The sequence below is a fragment of the Carassius auratus genome, unplaced genomic scaffold (assembly GCF_003368295.1).
Source record: "Carassius auratus strain Wakin unplaced genomic scaffold, ASM336829v1 scaf_tig00043040, whole genome shotgun sequence".
Taxonomy (NCBI): Eukaryota; Metazoa; Chordata; class Actinopteri; order Cypriniformes; family Cyprinidae; genus Carassius; species Carassius auratus.
In genome coordinates this window covers 101,685-123,194 of record NW_020526756.1, presented here as the reverse complement: position 1 = coordinate 123,194, position 21,510 = coordinate 101,685, and the positions used below count along the sequence as shown (strand labels likewise).

The following is a 21,510-nucleotide window of genomic DNA, read 5'->3' as shown; positions in this document are numbered from 1 at the left end:
AACAATTTTACAAAAGTTTAGGGACAGACCAAAATAAATTAGATAAGAATCTATTAGAATAAATTATAAGAATATATCAGTTCTCAAATGTCACTTACATATTCATATTAGTGTAATTCATGGTTATTTTTGTATTATTTAAATGCCTTTTATTTATTTTTTTTTTTGTTATTGTGTGTGCTTTTGTAAATTTCACTAGTTTTGTTTTTTTTAAATATAAAAAATTTAGATTGCATTCATTTTTATTACATTTTTATTTTTATAAAAAAAATTATTAAACTAAATAAAAAATAGAATTGCTTTTTTGACTTTTTCATCTAAAAATTACAATTTCTTTTATTTCAGCTAACATAAATGTTCAGTAGTTTTAGTTTACATATGACATCAGAAATTTAGAGCATAACTCATGTGGTCTACATCTCAAACTCACTTACGTTTAATTCTTATGGTACTGTCTGAAATTAGAAGGCACTGGTCTCTATTTAAAAAAATTTTTTTTTTGGAAATGAGCAGCATGAACATTCAGCCAAATATCTCATTTTGTGTTTTCCAGAAGAAAGAATTCATAGGGTTTGGAGTGACGTGAGGGTGAATTAATGATGACAGGATTTGCATTCAAAAACCATGCAAGGAGAGCAGGCGGGCTGCAGAAAAAAACAGTAACGGAAAGAAAGGGGAGCTCAGGAGACGTGTGTGTGTGTGTGTGTGTGTGTGGAGGATGGCAGGCTGCCGCCGCTCTGTGCCGTGGATCTGCTGGCCTTATTTGGAGTCAGAGACTCTCTGGTTGTTTACCCAGCAGGTCAGAGGGCCGCTACACCGCAGCACTGCAGCGCAAACACACCGCCTGCACCGCCAGGAACTCATCAGCACATATCTGCTCCAGCCTGACACACACACACACACACACACACCATCTATATCACCAGATTCATCTCCTACAAACACTCAGCATATAAAGAGAGGCAGCTACTAACTCGCTCTCTTAGAGACACATAAGCCTGGGCGATACAACTGATGTTTAATATATATATGTGTACAGGACTTTCAACCAAACAGCCACTGGGGCAAAATAGATTTGTAATGTTTAATACAGGCTGAAATATATTGTTAAAAACAAGGAAATAAAATGAATGCAATTCAAGTTGTTTTTTTTATATAAAAGTGTCTGCCAATGCATGAATGTAAAATAAAAACAGATCATAAAAAGTATATATATATATATATATATATATATATATATATATATATATATATAATATATATACACAGATATTTATAATTTATAATACATTAATAATAATAATAATAATACATATTATTTTATTATAAATCTATTAATATTTATATTTACTCATTAATAGCATATATATATTTACCAAAAGCCACATCAAAACAATATAATATAATATAATATTCATTATTATTACTATTATTATTATTGTATTAATAATACTACTAATATTATTATTATTTTATCTTCATATTTATCATAATAGTAAAAATAAATGTATATTTATTATTATTATAGATTATAATATTATTATAACAATAATCATAAATAATATTATTTAATAATATTATATACAAATGTATACAATTATATCATATGTGTATTAAATATTTTATTATTCTTATTAATAATAATAAAAAAAATATATGTGTATTGCGTACAGAGTTAAAAGTAAATAAAAAACTAGTAAAAATAATAAATGAATATTTTGCACAATATTCACTAAATAATAATATTTTTAATAAAATAATGTCATTTTAAGCATAATAATCTGTTGTGCGGGTTTGTTTAGGACTAAAGTCCTGTGGGCTAACACAATGGCGGGTCAAAGCAAACAGGCCCGTGTGTCTGCGGATCCCACGCCTGCACAGACCCGCCCTGGACACAAGAGGATTTGCCCACAATGCACTGGGCCCTCGAGCGTCTCTAACTCGGTCTGACAGAGCAGATCTGCAGCATTCAGAGCCGGATCAGAGCCTGCAGTCCGGATATGATCAGAACTTCACTTCACAGAACCAGAGGACCACGGGAAGAACGAGTATTGTCTCTAGATTACACAACGTCACAGATATCATTTTGATATATGATAGTTTAGATTTGATTAAGGGCTTGAACACAAGCAAACGCACAAACAGAAAGGCGTATGTGACAATAACGGCAGAAAGACTGATTCTAGACATCACATGAATACAAAACGATCCACTTCATGAACACGACAGGTGCTCTGTCTGAAAAAATATTAGCTGAAGACGCCGAGAAGATATGTGGCTTTGATTCGCAAACACCAGGAAATTATACAAACCGTTATTTTATTAGTTATAATTCATTATTTGAGATTCTATTTTAATCTATTACGTGTATTATATTTTCTGTTTATTATTATTATTATATTTATTTTATTCAAATGTCTTAGTTTTTCTTAGTTTGTTTGTATTTTTTATATTCTGTTTAATTTTTTAATATTTTATTATAATTTTTTAATATTTCCATATAGTTTTGATCAATATTTTGAATTTGTATTTTTCATTTATATTTATTTTTACAATATATTTATTTTTATTGAAATATTAGTTCGTCTACATAGTTTCATTTTATTTTAAGGTATAAAAATTAAAATAACTAGCTTTGGCCACTAGCTGAAATTAAATAATTTGACTATTTTATTTTCAAAAAACTAGTAACAAATGTTTTCATCCAATAATTAAATGTACATTTATTTCGATGCTGATTTATTTCAGTGTTGTTTAAAAGCTGCAGGTCGCAGGGGACGAAGCCAGAGAGGTAATGCGAAAGCGCGGCGTAAAGATTAAGTAGCTTTATTTAACTGCAATTTCGTCGAAAGAGAACAACATCTTAGAGAAACAAGACTCAAAAGGAAGTGTTTTTCAAGTTCAATGATCTGTGGCATCGGTACAGATTCACACGCTGCTGTTTCCCAGGCGCAGGAGGGAGAGCAGAAATGAGCTTCACTGCCGTGTCTCACCTCTCAGCGTCTCAAAACAGCCTGCGGATACGAGTCTGCCATGCGTCGACCTGCTCTGCTCTCCACTCGATGGAAAGAAACCGGCGGCGAGCGCAGATAATCGGGCCGTTTTGCCTGTAAGACGCCGCAGACTCCAGACTGAACTCCAGTCAATGAGAGCAAACAACAAGGACACACTCGAGTACTGCTGTTAAAAACAGATCACTGAAGAGCTGAAACAACTCAAAATTAACACTTCACCTCTAATGTTTGGCACAGATGCCAAAAAAAACTGCCTTTCTGAACCAAATCAATCCAAATAAAACACTTTGGCCTCAAAGAGTGAATAAAAGTGCATTATATCACATAAAAGCACATGACTACACACATTAAGCCTGTACTGATGTCAGTTTTTACACAGAGGAATTATATATATAAAACTATATATATATATATATATATACACATATACATATACACTGTAAATCGATTAAAAACGATTAATCACGATTAATCACGATTATCACACGATTAATTACGATTAATTCCACCTAAAATTACAATTATTATACTTTTTTTTTATTGCAATATTTTCGCATTCAATCCTTAAATGAAAGTAGAAAACAACATAAAGACGGTATGTTTTAAATATTTGTTTAATGGCATATTTTCTTCATGTTTTAATTATTATTTAAAAAAAAGACAATTAATATTAAACAATAGATTTTTATGTTTGCCAATTCATTAAAATTAATTAAAATATTAAATCACAGAAATTTGACCAATATTATATATATATATGTATTATACAAATGTATTATACTCAGACCATGAATTAAAACTTTTCACAGAAGTGAATAGGTTTAAATAGTTTTTTATCTCATGATGGTTTTACCTCTCTGCTGTTTTTAATATTCCTTCTGCTTCATTCTTCGGCTGTTTTTAGTGGCGTTTTCTTCAGCTGCCTCGGTAGGACCTTGAGCAAAGAGGAGAAAGAAAGAAAGAAAGATTATGAAAAGGACTGTCAAATGAACCTCTGCCTCCTGAGTTCAGAGCAAAGACTGCAGCTTTCTGAAGACACACTAGTCAACACAAGAGCAGATCGATACACTGCTTTCAACATTTCCAGCAGTGTTTTCAGTTGTGATCACGTGTAATGAGGACAAGAAGATCATTGAAATATCACTAGTTATCATAAACGTTAACATGACGTTGAGTCCCTGTTGTGTTGCAAACACTTTCTGGAATACAAAAAAACATCAAATCAAATGTTCTTGCTTTTAAAAATGTTCAATAAAAAAGTTCCCGACTTTATCGCAACCACAACAATGAAAGGACTCCTGTTGTGCTACACTACATACTAGCATCAAATTAAAATACTAAATGAATCACTGAATGTTTTAAAATGGGCAATGAAATTTCACTTTTGCTGGTTTATTGCAAACACAATAACAAGACTTGGACCATGCAATTCATAATTATTTTGTCTCATGCACTTTTTTTTAGAATGCAACACAAAATCAAGCTTTTGAACGTTTAGAAATTTTGTTGTGCGACAATGCATATTTGTGACGGCATTATGAATTGCAGACACATATTGTAACACAAAAACACACTTATTTAAACCTTCTTGCTTCTAAAACGTTCAATGAAAATGTTTTGCTAGTTATCGCTAACAAGAGTAAAGAAACTCTCAGATCTGGTTGGCTTTTCAACGCATGCTTCATGTGTAGTATTATGAATTGCAAAAACATTTCAGAAGTCAAAATCACAAAAAAAAAAGCATCCCCACTTTATAAAAAGGTTAATGCATTGCTATGTTTAGCTAATTTAAGACTTTTAAGGTCCTGTTGCGCTACAATGCATAATTGTGATGTATTATGAATTGCAGACGCATTTTGAATGCAAAACAAACACACAATTAAGCATTGTTGCTTTGTAACTGAAATGCCCCTTTTGTTAATTTATAACAAACACAACAGTACCACGACTTTGAGCTCCTGTGGTGATGCAATGCATAACTGTGCAATATTATTAATAGCAGACGTATTACAGAACATGCACACAAGCATCGTCGCTTCGTCCCATTTTTCGCTAGTTTATCGCAAATACATCAGCAACTTTGAGTTCCAGTTATAATACATTGCATTCTTTTATCGTATTATAAATTGAAGACTCTTTTCAGCACACAAAAACTCATAATCAAGTGCCCTTGCTCATTAAATGTTTAACCAATTGCCATTGTCACTAGTTTAGCGCACACACATCAGCAACAGGAACTTGACCTCTTACTGCGCTACAATTTGTACTTGTGTTGTATTATGAATTGCAAAACATTTTCGAATGCAAATGAACACAATATCAAGTGTCCAATATTTTAAAAAGTTCAGCTAAATGCCGTTTTTGCTAGTTTATCGCAAACACAACTTTTGAGTTCCTGTTGGGCTACAATGCAAACTTATGTCATATTATGAATTGCAAACTCATTTTAGAAAGCACAAACACAAAATCGAATCTCCAGTGTGTTAAAATGAATATCAAAATGACACTTTCTATAATCTATTGCAAGTATAACAGTGATGAGGCTTTGCACTCCTGTTACAAAACAAAGCACACTTCTTGTGACATTATTAAATTAAATTAAATTAAATTAAAATTATGCATGCTACTAATCATAATTGTGTTGTATTATGATTTTCACACATATTTTGCAACATAAAAACACACAAAGTCAACTGTCGTGGCTTTTTAAACAAACTTTTTACTTTTGCTAATTTATCGCTAATGTGAGAGCAATGCAACTTTGAGGTCATGTTACAGTATAATTATGAATATTATGTCATAATATGTCATGTCATGGATTGCAGACTCATTTCAAAATGCAAAAACAAAATAACAAAAGTCCCCACTTTCAAAATATCCAACAAATTTATATCTCGGCTAATTAATCGCTAACGTAAAAGTAAACAGCAACACTAACAGTAAACCTGAAATCCTGTTGCATGCTACAATGCATAACTTTGTCATATTATGATTTCAGAAGCATTACATAAATACTCAAAACCAAGTGCCCTCACTTCAAAATTGTCCAATGAACTTCTAAGCTCCTCAATTCATTGCAAATGCATGACTTTCACGCTCGTGTAGCGCTGTCAGAAACTAGCTCTAGCTAGTTTTGTTTGCTTTATCTCTCAGCTCATTCTCCCTCTCTCCCAGCCCATAGATGAGCCTCAGCCTCCTTCAGGACGTGGTTTCCACAACAAGCAGCCAGCCAGCCAGCAGGCGGACATGATTCCTCGTCCTGACGGGACGCTTTAATTCGAGACTACCCAATCATAACCGCTGAGTGTCGCAAGAGGTCCCACAAGGCCTCGGGGCAGGGAGGGTGGGCCGCACAGCACCCTCTCAGCTTCGGCTGCCAAAACAAGACAGTGCCCCGTTCTGGGAATTTGTTTAATTTACGAGATTTATTCGGCGCACACGCGCTCCCTCGCAGCAGACACCCCCTCCCTCAGACGCTTCATCAATCAGGCTGAATGTAGCATAGCTGTGAGCTAACGCTAACGCTAGCCTGCCGGGGGAGGTGACAGTACATTAGCCTCTGTGTAAGGAGAGGACGGCGGGCCGTACGAGGGGCTGTGATGTACCGCAATGTGTCGCGCACTTGAGGGCGTGCTAATAAGAGTCTAAATGTGGCCGGTTTTCTCGGGGCCCCTCTAAAACTCTGGCATGGGAAATGGTCACTGCGCGACAGATGGCCGAGCATCATGGTGCAGGGTAAATCGGGAGATGGTGGAAGCGTGATGAAAAACAGTGTGCAAGAGGCTTCTTTGGAGCACAGGAAGAGCACGGCACATGCTTTCAGAAGAACATGCGTGATGGGAAAAGAGTGAGGAACACATCCTGCACCCATTTTACTTTTCTTCAGGAGGATTAATATATATATATATATATATATATATATATATATATATATATATATATATATATATATATATATATATATACATAGTCAGTAGCACTCATTTATATATATAAAATTAAATAGAATTGAAAATTATTATTAATAATAACAACAACAACAACAATAATAATAGAATAAATATGAATTGAAAAGTCTACACATGCATAGGTCAATTTAACAATAAAATAAAATAAAAATTACATTAATTTTGTTAATTTGTAATTTTCCACTAAATATGTCATTTATTAATTTATGAATCAATGCACATGTTTTTAATCAGTTTGTAAACATTATTATTATTATTTTTTTTTTTTACAAATTAACAATAACAATTTATAATAAAAAATGCATTATAAAAACTATAATTCATAATACAAACAATGATTATAAGCTAATACAAGAAAATAAAAATAAAGAAATATGTACATTAACACTTTATTAATAATAAATGCAATAATTGTTGAATAATGATTTCAAGTCTAAAATAATATATACATTTTTGTATACAAATAAAAAATAAATAATAAAAGTTTGCATCGCAACGCATATTTTCATTTATAATTAAATATTTTACCCTCGAATTCTAATTTATTAAAAAATATATATTATTTAATAAAGAATGTAACTAGAATCTTTTGAAAATAGATTTTTGTAAATTCAATTTAAGTTGTATCTAGACATGATTATTTTTCATTACTGTATTACGGCTACAAGAATAAGACTCTTTTTATTGTTGCATTAATGTAAAGATAATTTGTGTGTAAAATGTGCTTAATTGTTTAAAAGCAATTGTAATTTCAATGCATAATAATAATAATAATAATAGTTTATATAATATTAATGACAGTTAACTGTTTATTAAATAAAAAAATGGTTATTGATAATTATTGTTATTATTATTATGCATCATGTATAGAGGCATGAGGAGAAATGCTAACAGAAGTCAGAGTGTGTAAATGTGTGTTTTCAGCAGTGAAGCGGCTCAGATGGATGTGAAAGCAGATCTGCAGTAAGTGTGTGGGTGACTTTGGGAGTGTTGTGGCGACCGCATCGAGCCGAAGCCCCAGAGGTCACAGCACAATGAAGAGCAAATTGATTCAGTTACCGGATAAATAGATCCTCGCTCCAAAGTCAGGCAAAACTTATGGCTCGTGTGTTTTCATCGGCACCCCTGGGAACGTTTGCCTGACGCTGTCATCCGGATACTGGAGCTCCTGCTGAAGAACAGGAGAAATCCTCAAAAACTGCTCCTCAAATACAGCAACGACATTCAAGAAGACGTCTGTGTTCCTCCATATACCACAGACATCTCACAACCTGCTCATATTCGCCAAGAAAAACCAAAATCTGAAGTCAGACGTCACAGATCTGGATTTGATCTCAATTACATATATACATGAAAAGTTTTTGAATTTGCAAAAACGGATAACTTCATTGTGTTTTTTCATTGTGTATTCCAATGAATCTCAGCTAACTGCAGTTTTTTTTTGATTTGGTTAAAAAAATAACAAAAAATTACAGCTAACAAAATAAAAACACGATTACATAATAAAAAAACTAGAATTTTTGACAATGAAACAAAACGAGTTAGATAAGAGTTATCTGTTTTAGCAAATAAACTCTTCATGTATATATAAATGTAATGATATACTACAAATAAGTAAAATATAACATTACTAATTCTGATGATCTTTAGCGTGTAAATACAGCAACATTAGTCGGATTCGCTCCTTCATTTCAAGCACTCTTGTTTTCTCCAGGAATAAATCTCTCCATCTTGACTTGAGTTTTATTAGCGGCCCTGTTCTGGCCAGATAAGTGCCACTGCTCTCCATTAAAAACAGCCAGCTTTTCTATAACGGCAAAATAATAATTACGGCTCGGCCTGCCAGTTCTTGTTGTTGTTGATCTGGACGGCTGAATCAGACAGCTGTAGCTCAATGACTGCCATCCAAATGAGCAGATCTTAAGCGCATCCTCATGATCCGCCTCATTACCCAGCTCTCAAAAGCTGGAATCCCTAAAAAAATTAATTATTGTGAGTTTTTTAATCAGAGTAATCTCATTGCCCTTGGCTGACATGGTGACATTGGGAAGAGCTCTCGGCCACAGATGCATCGCAGCTGGAGGAATGGACACGAAGGATTAATAACGATAAACCAGTCGCTCCACACCTGTTTACGGCCAACGCCTAATCGCTCATGTCCGGAGAACCTGGAAAACCTGGAAAATCTCATACTATATGGGTGTTTGTTTGTTTTGTGAGTTGGTATTCTGTTTTTTTTGTTTTTGTAAAAGTAACAAATTTCATTGAAAAAAGTAAATATTTATGGTGTGAAAATGATTTATGTAATGTTTATGTAATATTTTCTGCTGTTGTGACGTCATTTAGACAACAACAAACAATTTTGCCACCAATAAAAATATATCAAAAGTTACTGTTCTTGTTTGCCAATGAAACAACTGCTTCAGAAGAGCTTAAAATGAGATATGAGATGGAAATACGTTAAGAAAACCAAGAAAGAAATATACGCAAATATCGCGTTTTAAAGTCACAGTACATAAAAAAAAAATTAAGTTCATACACACAATTAAAAAAAAGAATTTATGTACTGTGACTTTAAAACGCGATATTTGCTTATATTTTCTTGGTTTTCTTATCATATTTCCATCTCATATCTCATTTTTAGGATACAAAATGCAATTAAGCCATTTCTTTCAAAAATGTTACATAAAACGAGATACAGTAAAAATTACTCCCAAATTTATAACTAACTGAACAATAAAAAAAATTGTAAAGTAAATTTATAAATCTTGTACATTTTATAAAAATTTAAAATTGAACATTTTGTCTTAACAGGATATTGTATCATTACTGCATAACAGTTTAAAATATATATTTTTTATATTATTGTTATTATTATTATTATTATTATTAAATAGAATTTGTGGGTAAAATGTGCTTGTTAGGGAAAATATCACGATAATAATAATTATAAGAAGAAGAATCTACATTTAAATTTTTTTTTTTTTACATTTTGAAATAATTATTATTTTAATTAAACAGTTAATGATATAAATATTTTTAAATATTTTACATTATATTTTAATATTCATATTATTTTAAATAATTAATATTTTTAACAATAATAATAATGGTAATGCATGTACACAGACATCAAATGCTCCCCAAAATATCTGTAATTGTGATGGTGTAATTTCCAGTCCAGTGTATTTTTGAAAAGATTATGCAAAAACGATGAAAATACAATTTAATTTTGGATACTGGATATATTAATGGACAAATAATAAGAGACTGATGGAAAAAAAACTGCACTTTAAGGGAGTTTATAAATCCGCATTATCAACAAGCCAGCATTAAATTAATCAGAGGTTTCTTATGAATATACATGACACACATAATCTGTGTTTATCCTGCTCGAGCGGTGGGGGTCATTTAGTTTATTATTATGACTCGATCTACTCGCTGGCGGATTTATGGCGCGGGATTCCAGGCTGCCTTTGACCTCGGGAACGCCGGACCAGAGCCGGATCATCCACGCTAATCCAACCTCATTAGAAACGAGCCGTATGATGCCGCCGTCCGCGGATAAATAGCGGCTTTGATGGCGAATTTAAAACATTACTGCGGATCAAAACCCCTGTAAATAACCCGCCCGCGAGAGCCACGGCGAGATAATGATGATTGCAGAGACAACATCTGCATTATCTGCGGAAGAGGGACCGTTTGAATGGGATCTGGAGGCTTTTATCCAAATGAAAAGCCCGCGGTCGTTTAAACCTGCGCGATGCCGTTGACATTCTGGCGCGCTCTTTTCCCGCTCTCGGGGCGCGACACTATATGAGATCACTCGGAGGAGATTGTGGAGGCAAATAACACGGCGAAAGAGAGCGGGGTGCGATGATAAACCCGTCTGCCGTTTTCATAAATACATTTATTGAGTCAGGAAGTTCACAGATTGATCACAGCTAACAGGTCAGGACTCAATCCCTGCTGTTTTCTGAGGGAAACGGGAGGGAAAACTACGCCGAAAGCTGTGAGAATATACCGCTAACTGATAAAATCATAAAATAATATAAATGGCTTTCAAAGAAAGGAGTAACCTTCCTGGGGTGCCTTTCCCCAAACCATAGTTGCAAACTAATTTAGTAACTTTGTTGGTTGCAATTCAATTTCCCATTGCTAACAGGTTAGCAACTATAGTTTTGGGAAACGCACCCCTGTATAGTTTGTTAATGACCAGTAGCGTGTCCAACCAAACTCAAATCTTATTTGAGTTTTGGTTACAGGTTAAAATTAGTTTTGATTGCAGTTTAGGCTACTTTATAAACGGTTTGCTTTCCCATACATTTTAAAACAAGGTGTCATTCTCCTTCTTGTAACAATGTATTTTAACAGTGTATTTTATACAATTAATACTATCATAAAGTGCAACTTTACTATGCAAATAAATATATATATTTTCTTTATATTACAGTAATGAAATCTATCTGAAAATAGAAAATAGGCAGAGAAAATGTGGTTAAAATGTCATGGAAATGTCAACATGTCAAACAAATAAAAAAGAAAGAAAGAAGAAAAATATGTTTCAAAAATGTAAAACTCATTCTAGAGAGAATCAGTTTGGACACAATTTTTGTCTTTCAATATTTAATTGTAAAATAAAGATGTAAAATAAAAATATATATAAAATGTTCAAACTTAATGTAATACAATAACTGAAACTACAATATAAGTTAATAAAAGTACATTAAAATGGCAAAAACTGTTTAAAATTAAAATCTGTAAAAATATCTAAATATTAAGAAATATAAAAAAAATCTTGTACTAAAATATCTAAAATGTAAAAATAAAATAGACATAAAAAATGTATTAAAATGGCAAAAGATCAACAAATGTACTAAAAGATTAAAATTGAAATTAAAACTAAAAATATAAAAAAACCTTGGTGTACTAAATTACTAAAATTAAAACAATATCTAAATAAATATATGGACGTTTTCTGGTTCTGTTGGACCACTTGGCGTCCAATCTGGATCGTAAAGTGAAACCAGTTGAGAAGCTCTGATCTAGATCTCGATCAGCTCAATCACCCAATCACTCAGGACGTCCAGCAGAAAACCCTGTCGAGCTCCTTAAATAAATTAGTGGCACGTGATCCTCCTCAGATGTGATCTTTGTTCCTGTGGAAATGAAACTTGGAGGCATTTAGCGAAGGTGCCCAGAGTAAGCGGCTCTGAAGGCCGGATGTAATCAGCTGCTGTGAGTAATGGCGAGAGTTACTCCAGCCTCAGACACCAGATATGAATCTACCTCAGCTCTAATTGATTTATACACCAGCGCTTTATTGCCAGATTCCTCTCAGCCTCTATTATGAACATACACCGCTGCGACAGCAAACAAATAGAGCCATTACTTATTTAGAAAGAGCCTGCTCCCAAGGTAGGACCGCCTGAAGAGGACTGCGTTTCAGTTCCAAATGTGAACGCCAAGAGTTTGCTCTCTGATCGTGTTTGACCAACTACAAAGAACCAGTCTGAAAGAGTGAAAAAACCAACAGATACAGCGACCAAAACACAGCCGAAACACGTTCACACACTAAAAACAACAACAGAACTGTTTGCATGAAGACAAACATTTTTCATTTTTGTATTTTTACATTGCAAGATTACTTTCATGACAATTGTTTGTAATGCATCCTGTTGCATTCTCACTGTTGTATACATGAACCTTGTTTAATACCAATTTCACTACGTTTAGACAATACTTTTTATTTTAATGAGCAGCCATAATAATACTCTGTTCATATTACAGTTCTACAGTAAGAATAGAAAGAGAAAATGTACTTAGTTGTCATAAAAATAACAACACAATACAAAACCCCTCAAAAATGGTATGTTTTTTAAAGCAAAATAAATAACAAAATTGCATATAATAGTATAACTGAATATGGAAAAAAAAAACATTTATTATTATTATTATTAATAAAAATATGTTAATAAAACATCATCAAATTACATTTACAATATATGATATTTTTTTCATATGGTACTAATGAGATTTTTTTTTAAATTGTCATGAAAATAATGTAACCATAAATAAATAGTCCTAAAAAGTCAGGACAAACAGACAAACCATCATCAGTCCATCAATCCATTCAGACAATCACACAATGAGAGAATCCCCGCCCACCTGTTACAACGGCCAATCAGATTTCAGCAATCTCTTTCATAAATACAGTTTATACAAGCTCAAATATTTTTCAGCAGTTTGTTGTCATATTTTGTTGCTGATATGAAAATGAAATGTAATAATGGAAAATACGTACTGAAAACTTTTGAAAATCATCATTATATGGGATTTGATGGGATTTTAACTATAACTGTACCAAACTTGGTAAATTCTATTTGTTTTGTTTAGTATAATATATATATATATATATATATATATATATATATATATATATATATATATATAATATATATATATATATATATATAAGAACATTAAAAGTAAATATTTTGTATTATTATTATTTGTTTTTATTTTTCACTTTATTTTCACTTTTTTTAAATGTTAATATGATTAAATATAACTTGCTATATTAAATTCAAATTAAATGAAACATTTTAAATCTATACATAACATTTTATTAAAAAATTATGCAAAGTTTTCATTTGTTTAAAAACATTTTTTTCAAATTATAAAATTGTTAACTATAAAAATTCTATTAAATTCAATTCACTATATACAAAAATGTGAGAACTATATAAAACATCTTATAATAAAAATAAATTTTAACATTTAATATTTTTTAAAATATTACATTTATGAAACTGTAACTATAACATTAATTTTAAAATGTCTTAATGATTAAAATGATTAATTTTCAAATTAAATATGAAATTTAAAATCTATAGAAAAGTTGTAAGTTAATCTTAACATTTAATAATATTAACAATATTATAATAATATTAATATTTTATAATATTAAGGTTTAATATTAATAATAATAATTATTATTCTTCAAGTTTTAGTTTTATAGTCAGTCTTATAAACATCTTCCAGTAAGATTTTTTAATTGACGAGTCTCCCGCTGCCAATGATGACACTGTGGTGTTTTTTTTTAACTGTTTTTTTTTTTTTTTTTTTTTTAACTGTACGTTAATGCTAACTGGTGACCATTGTACATGTATTATTATTATTATTATTATTATACAAAAAATTCAATTGCAATATATTATTTCTATTATAAAATATGAAAAATATTTATATTAATAATATTAATATTCAAATTAATAGATTTTTTTAAATAAAGACATTTCTAAACATTTTTTAAAATGAAAATGTAAAGTAAAAATATAATAAAAAAAGGTATTATTAGGGGCATGTGCTGTGTGATTATCTAGCATTAATCAAAGACTTGATAATTTAATGTGGATAAACCCTGCTGCTCGTCAACAATCCCTACGACTTTTTCTCAATGTCAAAAATCAAAGCAAAGCACTTTCTCTCACTTCTGCTTCGGTTTCCTCCACCTTCCCAAAATCCCATTTGAAGATTTGTATCCATCACTGTTTACTCTCAACATGCACTTAAACGGCGCGAAAGAAAGTGGAAGGAAAAACCACTTAAAACGTGTGAGCGAGGTAACAGCAAACATCACCATAACCAGGAAGCAATTCATCCAAATTCAATTTCTGGCTGATTTAAAGCGAGTACATCCAACATGTAAAACCAGGCTTTTATGGGAATTGATCCTCACTTTCCCTGCTGTGTCCTGTATTCTAGCGTAGCGACTAGCATCACCGCTAAGAGCCTCACTTTCCTGACGCCAGCCGTCTCTGTTTCTGACCTGCACTTCTGAAACACGCTGTACTTTCTGCTGGACAAAACTGTCTGATGATAGTATTATGGATGAGGATGGGAATTACAAACGATTACAGAAATGAAGTCATTTTGAAATAGCACTCCAGCACAATTATACATATACTATGGTAGACAAAAAAATCTTGGTTAGCATAATTTATAAGCAAAAAAATGTTTTTATATTAAAATATGTCAAATTATTTTTGTATAATAATACATTTTAATATTTATGATTATAAAATATTCTTAAAAAATAAAATGTAATGAAACATCGGAATTGTTTAATTATAAACAATTAATGTTTAATTCAATTTTAATTTAAAGAATATTTTAAATTACAAATAACTATTAAATATTACAATTTTGTTTTTATATTAGAAGTATTGTTTATTAAAAGGTTAATTTTAATAATATTATGTACATTTTTATTTTAAAAGCTTTTTTCATATGTAAAAAAAGATTAATTACTAATAATTAACTTTAAATATATAATATAAAAACCAATTACATTTTTACTTTTTATTAATAAAAGTTAATTTAAAAATTTTGAATAAAAATACTCACTTTTTATTAAAATGTTTATTCTAATGTTAACATTTATCTATTAATCAGTTATGAAATATTAGCATTTAATAAGACTTTATTCAAGACTGTAGGCAGTTTTATTATTTTATTTAATTGATTCACTTGTAAATTATATTTAAAAAAAATTTATATAATGAAATATATTAAATATAATATATTTAATATAATACATTTTATTATAAAATAAATATAAAAATTATTAAATCAATAAAATTAACTTTTTACTTGATTAATAAAAAAAAAAAACAGTTAATTTATTTGCAACGTGTCATGACATGACAAATTTTTCCAAATCATCACTTAACAACGCCCAGTCTTTTTCTCTCATCACATTTAATTCAATCAGCAAGCTCACAACATCTAAGGACCGCTAATGCAAGCAGAATGTCCTGAAAATCATTCCTCAGTGGCATTTTTAAATGAATCTGGATCTGAATAAGCACAAATCTGTGAACTAGCGTGTATAAAAGCCTCCATTAGCATAAAACCCACACAGCGAACTTCATCTACGCTGTTAGCGTCACCACAAGCCCATTCATTACAACACAATCGGCCCTTTTTACAGAAACCAGCTCTGATACATCGAGAGCACTCATCAGAAATTCAAATAGCTAAATGGATGCTAGCAGCTTCTCATCTCTCAGCTAACACAATAAATAGGGGTTTGGCAGCTTGGCGTCAAGTGCGGGGTCTCGGCGCTCCCTGAAGGAGGTGTCCTGCTCCTACAGACGGCCTCAGGCATGGATAAGAGGATTATTCTCCTATTATCGGCCCCGGGAGGGCATTAGCGCAGCCCCTGCTCCAGCGTTCAACAGGGCAGGACCTTGCCCTCAGCGACAACATCATAATGGATGGATGCAGTCACCGCCGGGAAACCAGGGCGGTCGGGGTCAAACGAACATGCGCTTTAGCCTTGGAAAACCGCCATCCAACCGCTGCTAGCATGCTAACTCGTTCACCTCTCTCCGAGAAGCGATGCGGATGTGGAGGAGACGGTGCTGTCAGTCTGTGATAGTGTTTTTTTCAAGGGCAAGTTTAATTCCCACGGCCAGAGCTAAAGTCGTTTCCTGTAAGCGCGGATCAGAGAGAGCAGCTTCACTTGACGTATACGAACCAACGCAAACAAACGCAATGGAAATCAACAGGGCCTGGAGAAAGCTAACATTGTGGATGTCAATCTACTAAAACTAAATGGCATGTGACTAGCAACTCTAGAGCTGCTAGTATCAACGAAGTCCGGATAATGCTAACTGGCTAATTTAGCAAGTCCCAACCACTTCCCTCATGAGCCTTGGTGTCAAAGACAGCAGACAGGAGAAATGAAAGTCACTTTGAGAGCTTTCAAAACAAAAGCAGACACCGGAAAAAACATCTACTATAATATGGCGCAATACTAGCGATATACTGCTAATTCAAAAAGTAACTTCCTGTTAGCACGCAGAAGTTTACAAGCAAACTCAATGAGGATCAACAGCGACTTAGCTAATGTTAGGTAAGCTCATGTTGTTGATGTGAATTAGATAACGCTAAATGTCATGTGACTAGCAACTCTAGAGCTGCTAACATAAATGACATCTTGACAATGCTAACTGGCTAATGTACCAATAACATAGCAAGTGCCAAAACCTCCTTAAATTTGGCATCAAACACACCACACATGATAAATATTTCAAAGTCTATTTTATACTTTAAAAAGACTTCAGAACTACCCTAAACAACTACTATAACATGGCGAAATATTAACGATATACGGCTATATTAAAAAAGCGTTTCCTGTTAGCATGTGGATTGGCAAGGACATCTTCGCTTGATGTTTTTAAGAAAACACAATGGAGATAAACGGAGGAGAAAAATGCTTGCAATTCCATTTAAAATCTAATCCTTCTTCCTCAATAAAGCCATTCGATTGGCTAAAACAGCTTTCTATAGGTACTTTATTCAATGCCTGATTTAAAAATATAAACTTTATAAATATATTACCTAAGATTGTATCTATTCTTAATCAAGTAAATGTTAACTATGTTTTTAACAACACATTACATTGTAGAAGCTAAAGCGATCAAATTAAACATTTCACCTTTGTTTTTTCATTTAGTCTTTAGTTACCGAGCTAACAGCTTAGCCTCCTAGCATAGCAACTGCTAACTGCTAAAGACATTTTGATCAGCTACAACAAGATATCACACTATCACAAAAACGTACTTTTGATCAGGTATTAATGTAGTAGGTGTCGATCAGAAAATGACTCAAAACTAAAGCTAACGATGCTACGCTAACTAGCTAAACTCTGAATCCAGGCAATAATAGCTTTTTCTCAATTATATCCTTCAACAAGATGATTATAAGCCCGGAATCTGCATGAATCACAACATCTCAAACACTGATTTAATGCATAAAGCATCAAGACACAAAACCACACTTTAACAAGAAGTTTTTAATGAAGCAATAGACGCCGCGAATGACGCAATCGAACCAGAAATGATGCTATAATGTGAGTCCATGATTGACAATGCCATATTTCTCTAGCTTTTTATTTCCTGACGAGCACAGGAAGCGTTTCCTGAGCTAATGTAGCATAATGAAGAGCAAAGGCTGCACATTAGCGTTCAGAAGAACATGAGGAGCTTCGCTGGAACGGATCGCTGACTGTAACGGACACCACTGAGGGTCTCTCATGGAGAAATCAGCCGTTCCTTATATAATTACTGTCAATCAGGGAAGCAGGAGCATGGAGACGCCACACAGATGTGATCTACAACACAAGTCATCCTATGATGCTACAGGACACTAGCCTAAAGATCACAAAACACACCTGTGATGGTCTTATAACACCCACTGGTCCACAATGACAAACTTATCACAAAAGATTAAAAATAACGTTTAGTTATGTAAATGAGAATTGACTGCATGCTAGCAGTGACGTGGCTAAAGGAAAGACATGCAGGGCTTCATTGGAAATCTGGACACGTGAAACGAACAACTCCAGCGAGAAATGACTTAAACCACAACACAAAACTCAAAGAGCGATGCTGAAACAGAGTTTATATGAACCGAAACACGACATCTAACAAATAAATGATGCTGAAGTGATTCATATTGACAAGAAACGACACAGAATTTCAGATAACGATCGAACAAAAGTGCCTCCTGTGTGGCCAAAATTGATTTTTCCTTCCTTTTGTGATGTTTTCTTTGTAAACCGTGTGTTTTTGGGGATATTTGACCCTGTAACACACACACACAGGACCCGGTCCCTGGGGACGCGGAGGCAATCTGCTGAGACGAAGGGCCCGAGCAATGAAAGAGCCTGTGATTGCGTTCGACCGCATCTTAAAAAGATGTCATACATCAAACGGTGCAGCAGATAAAACGGCGTCCCGCGCGAGTTAATCAGCCGAGTGCTTGCGCCGACACACAAACATTTGTCTCAATCTCACGCAGAGGCTCCCGGCCGCCTCGTTCATTAAAACACACAACTGTAAATAACTTTGGATAACGCCATTACAACAAAGAAGAATCAGACGAGATGAAGCGACGCATGCAAACAAGCCGACCTTGAAGGTTCTGTGAACTCATTTACGGCTAAATTACAACTACAAACAGCATCTGAGGCGCTCAAATTAACCAAATTAAACAGCCAATCTCCTGACGATGCAAAAGCATTATCTAGGTACTTCTACTTTTACCATTTTTTGCAGTACATGTGCATTGTTTAGTAAAAAAACAGGGAAATCTATACTTAAAACATGAAAAAGTCTTAATTCGAGATATGTTGACTTATGTAAGATTGATTCTTAAGTGAAATGAAAGATAAAGGGTTTTAAAATATATATATTTTTAAAATTATATAATTCAATTAATAATTAATATAAGTAATAATTAATTAATATAATTTTTGTAATATATTTTTTTCCAGAAAAAAATAAAATAATAATAATTAAACTATGTAAATTTAATTAGAATCAATTAAAATAATTGATAAAAAATAAATATTTGAACAGATATACACACAAAGTATGGTATGTATACTATACTATTAATAAAATTAATTTCTATAGTTTAATGCTTAAAAAAAAGGAGGTCACAAATGTGGTAGGACTTAATTCAAGATATATTTTCTTAAACAATTCTGAAATTAAAAAAAATTAAAATAAGTGTTTATTTTCATCAAATAATATTTAAATGTTATTTGAACTGCGTCATTATTTATAAAAAAAAAAAAGATAAGGCATTGCTAGTCACTATACAGTAATATTTAACAAATTATTTACAATTATAATTAATGTAAATGTTTATAATACATTAAATAATGTTTTTGTTATTAAAAAAATCAAATCAAACAAGAAAATTTTACTTAGAAACAAAATTTTAAGTATTTTAATAGACTGCTAAAAGCTCACAAAAATATATATATTTAAAAAATAGTTAATTGATAAAAGTCAGCTTTTTAATTAGAAGGCAATATTTAGTGTACACTTTGTAGTATGCAGTATTCCATTTGGAACAAAGCTAATTCTTACTTTATAGAATCTCGAATATAACATTCTATTTTATTTTTATGATTAAACTATCATGTAAACTATCATTACTCAAGGTGAAATCTGAATATCAGACCTTATTTTTCATGATAAACACTCTCAAATGTTGCTATTTGTAACACGCTCTTGAGTAAGAACCGGGCATCGGTCTCTTATCCTCATTCCCAGCTGATTGATTAACAGTCACTTTCTGAAACAAGCAAATGAAAATGAGCTAAAGCAGCCGGTCTCATTCACAATGCCACAGAAAAACCAATAAAACAGTCAATGAAAATGTAAGTTATATGAACCCTCAACTGAGGGTTATGAATCCCACGGTGCCCTGTGACAAACACAGGGCACTTAAGGTAAAAAAAAAAAAAAGACTTAATGCGGCAAGAAACAGCAATAAAATATCATTTATAGTCTATTTACTTCAAAATTAAAATGCGTTACTTGCATATTCAGATATTAAATCTTGTTTTCTGAAATAAAATATTATATTTCTGAATTTAAAAAAATATATATTATTACTTTAGTAACCATTATTACTTTATAAAAATTAAAAATAAAAAATAAATTTTTCGGACATTTTTCCAGAGAATAAATGTAAATATCTTAATTTTACCGAAAAGAGCAGCTGGAACATTCTTCAAAACATCTATTTTGCATTTAACAGAAATTCAACATTCAAAACCACATGGTATATAAATAATGACATAAATCTTATTTTCATGGTGATCGTAGTGTATTAGATGTTAATTTGGACAAAAACAAATATGCTAATTGACTATTAAACCGAAAAAAAAAAAAAGCACAGTAAAATGTTTTTTTAAGCTATAAATGAAACCGATATCAATGGAGTGGGTTTCACAAGAAAATACTTCTTTAGTCCTTTTCCTTCAAAATTTAAATGTGTCACTTGCCGATAAAAACATGAAGAGCTGTTTTCTGAATAAATTAAAAAATTAAGCTTATGATTAAAACAAGAACAATATCTGCCAGTGGTCAGAAAAATAAATGTAAATTCAAACAGTATTATGAACCCATTAGAAGATATATTTTCTCTGAATTTTAATATTTTTTTCCAAAAAACAACACTTCATATCTTAATTTTACGGAAAAGAGCAGCTTGAACATTCTTCAAAACTTCTCGTTTTGTGCTTTACGGAAGAAAGTTAATCAAATGGGTTTCAAAAACCACATGGAGTGTTTAAATAATCAATTTCAGGGTTATTTACATTAATTTGAACAATACCAATCTGCTAAATGATTTATATTTACTAAAACAAAGGGTTTCTACCTCAAAATTGAGTTTAATTCAAGATTTACATCAAAAACACATTCCGTTTACCTCAGTTTTGGCGTTTAAACGTCTTTTGTCAACATAATACTGTGCTCCATCTCTGTCGACCCTCTTAAAAAATGTCCTTTAACAGCAAGCCCTTGACAAAAACCATCCATCTGGTGTGTTTTTCTCCGAGGAAAGCCATCAGCGCTGGGCTTCGGAGCGGCTCTGGTGACACGGAGGAATGTGTATCAGCTCACGCCGGTGAATTACATTCTGTCAATATGGAGACA

General features: G+C 32.2%; 1 long non-coding RNA gene across 1 annotated transcript in view; it reads right to left on the bottom strand.

Annotated features, from left to right (window-relative positions):
• Positions 1-3,866: 3,866 nt before the first annotated feature.
• The window catches only part of LOC113086297 (uncharacterized), a 42,402-nt gene continuing 24,758 nt past the window's right edge, over positions 3,867-21,510 (bottom strand). The window contains exons 2-3 of the long non-coding RNA XR_003284755.1: positions 8,042-8,153; positions 3,867-3,948 (exon numbers count right to left, since the gene is read on the bottom strand). This is a non-coding gene — a long non-coding RNA (uncharacterized LOC113086297). The remainder of the gene's footprint in view (positions 3,949-8,041; positions 8,154-21,510) is intronic.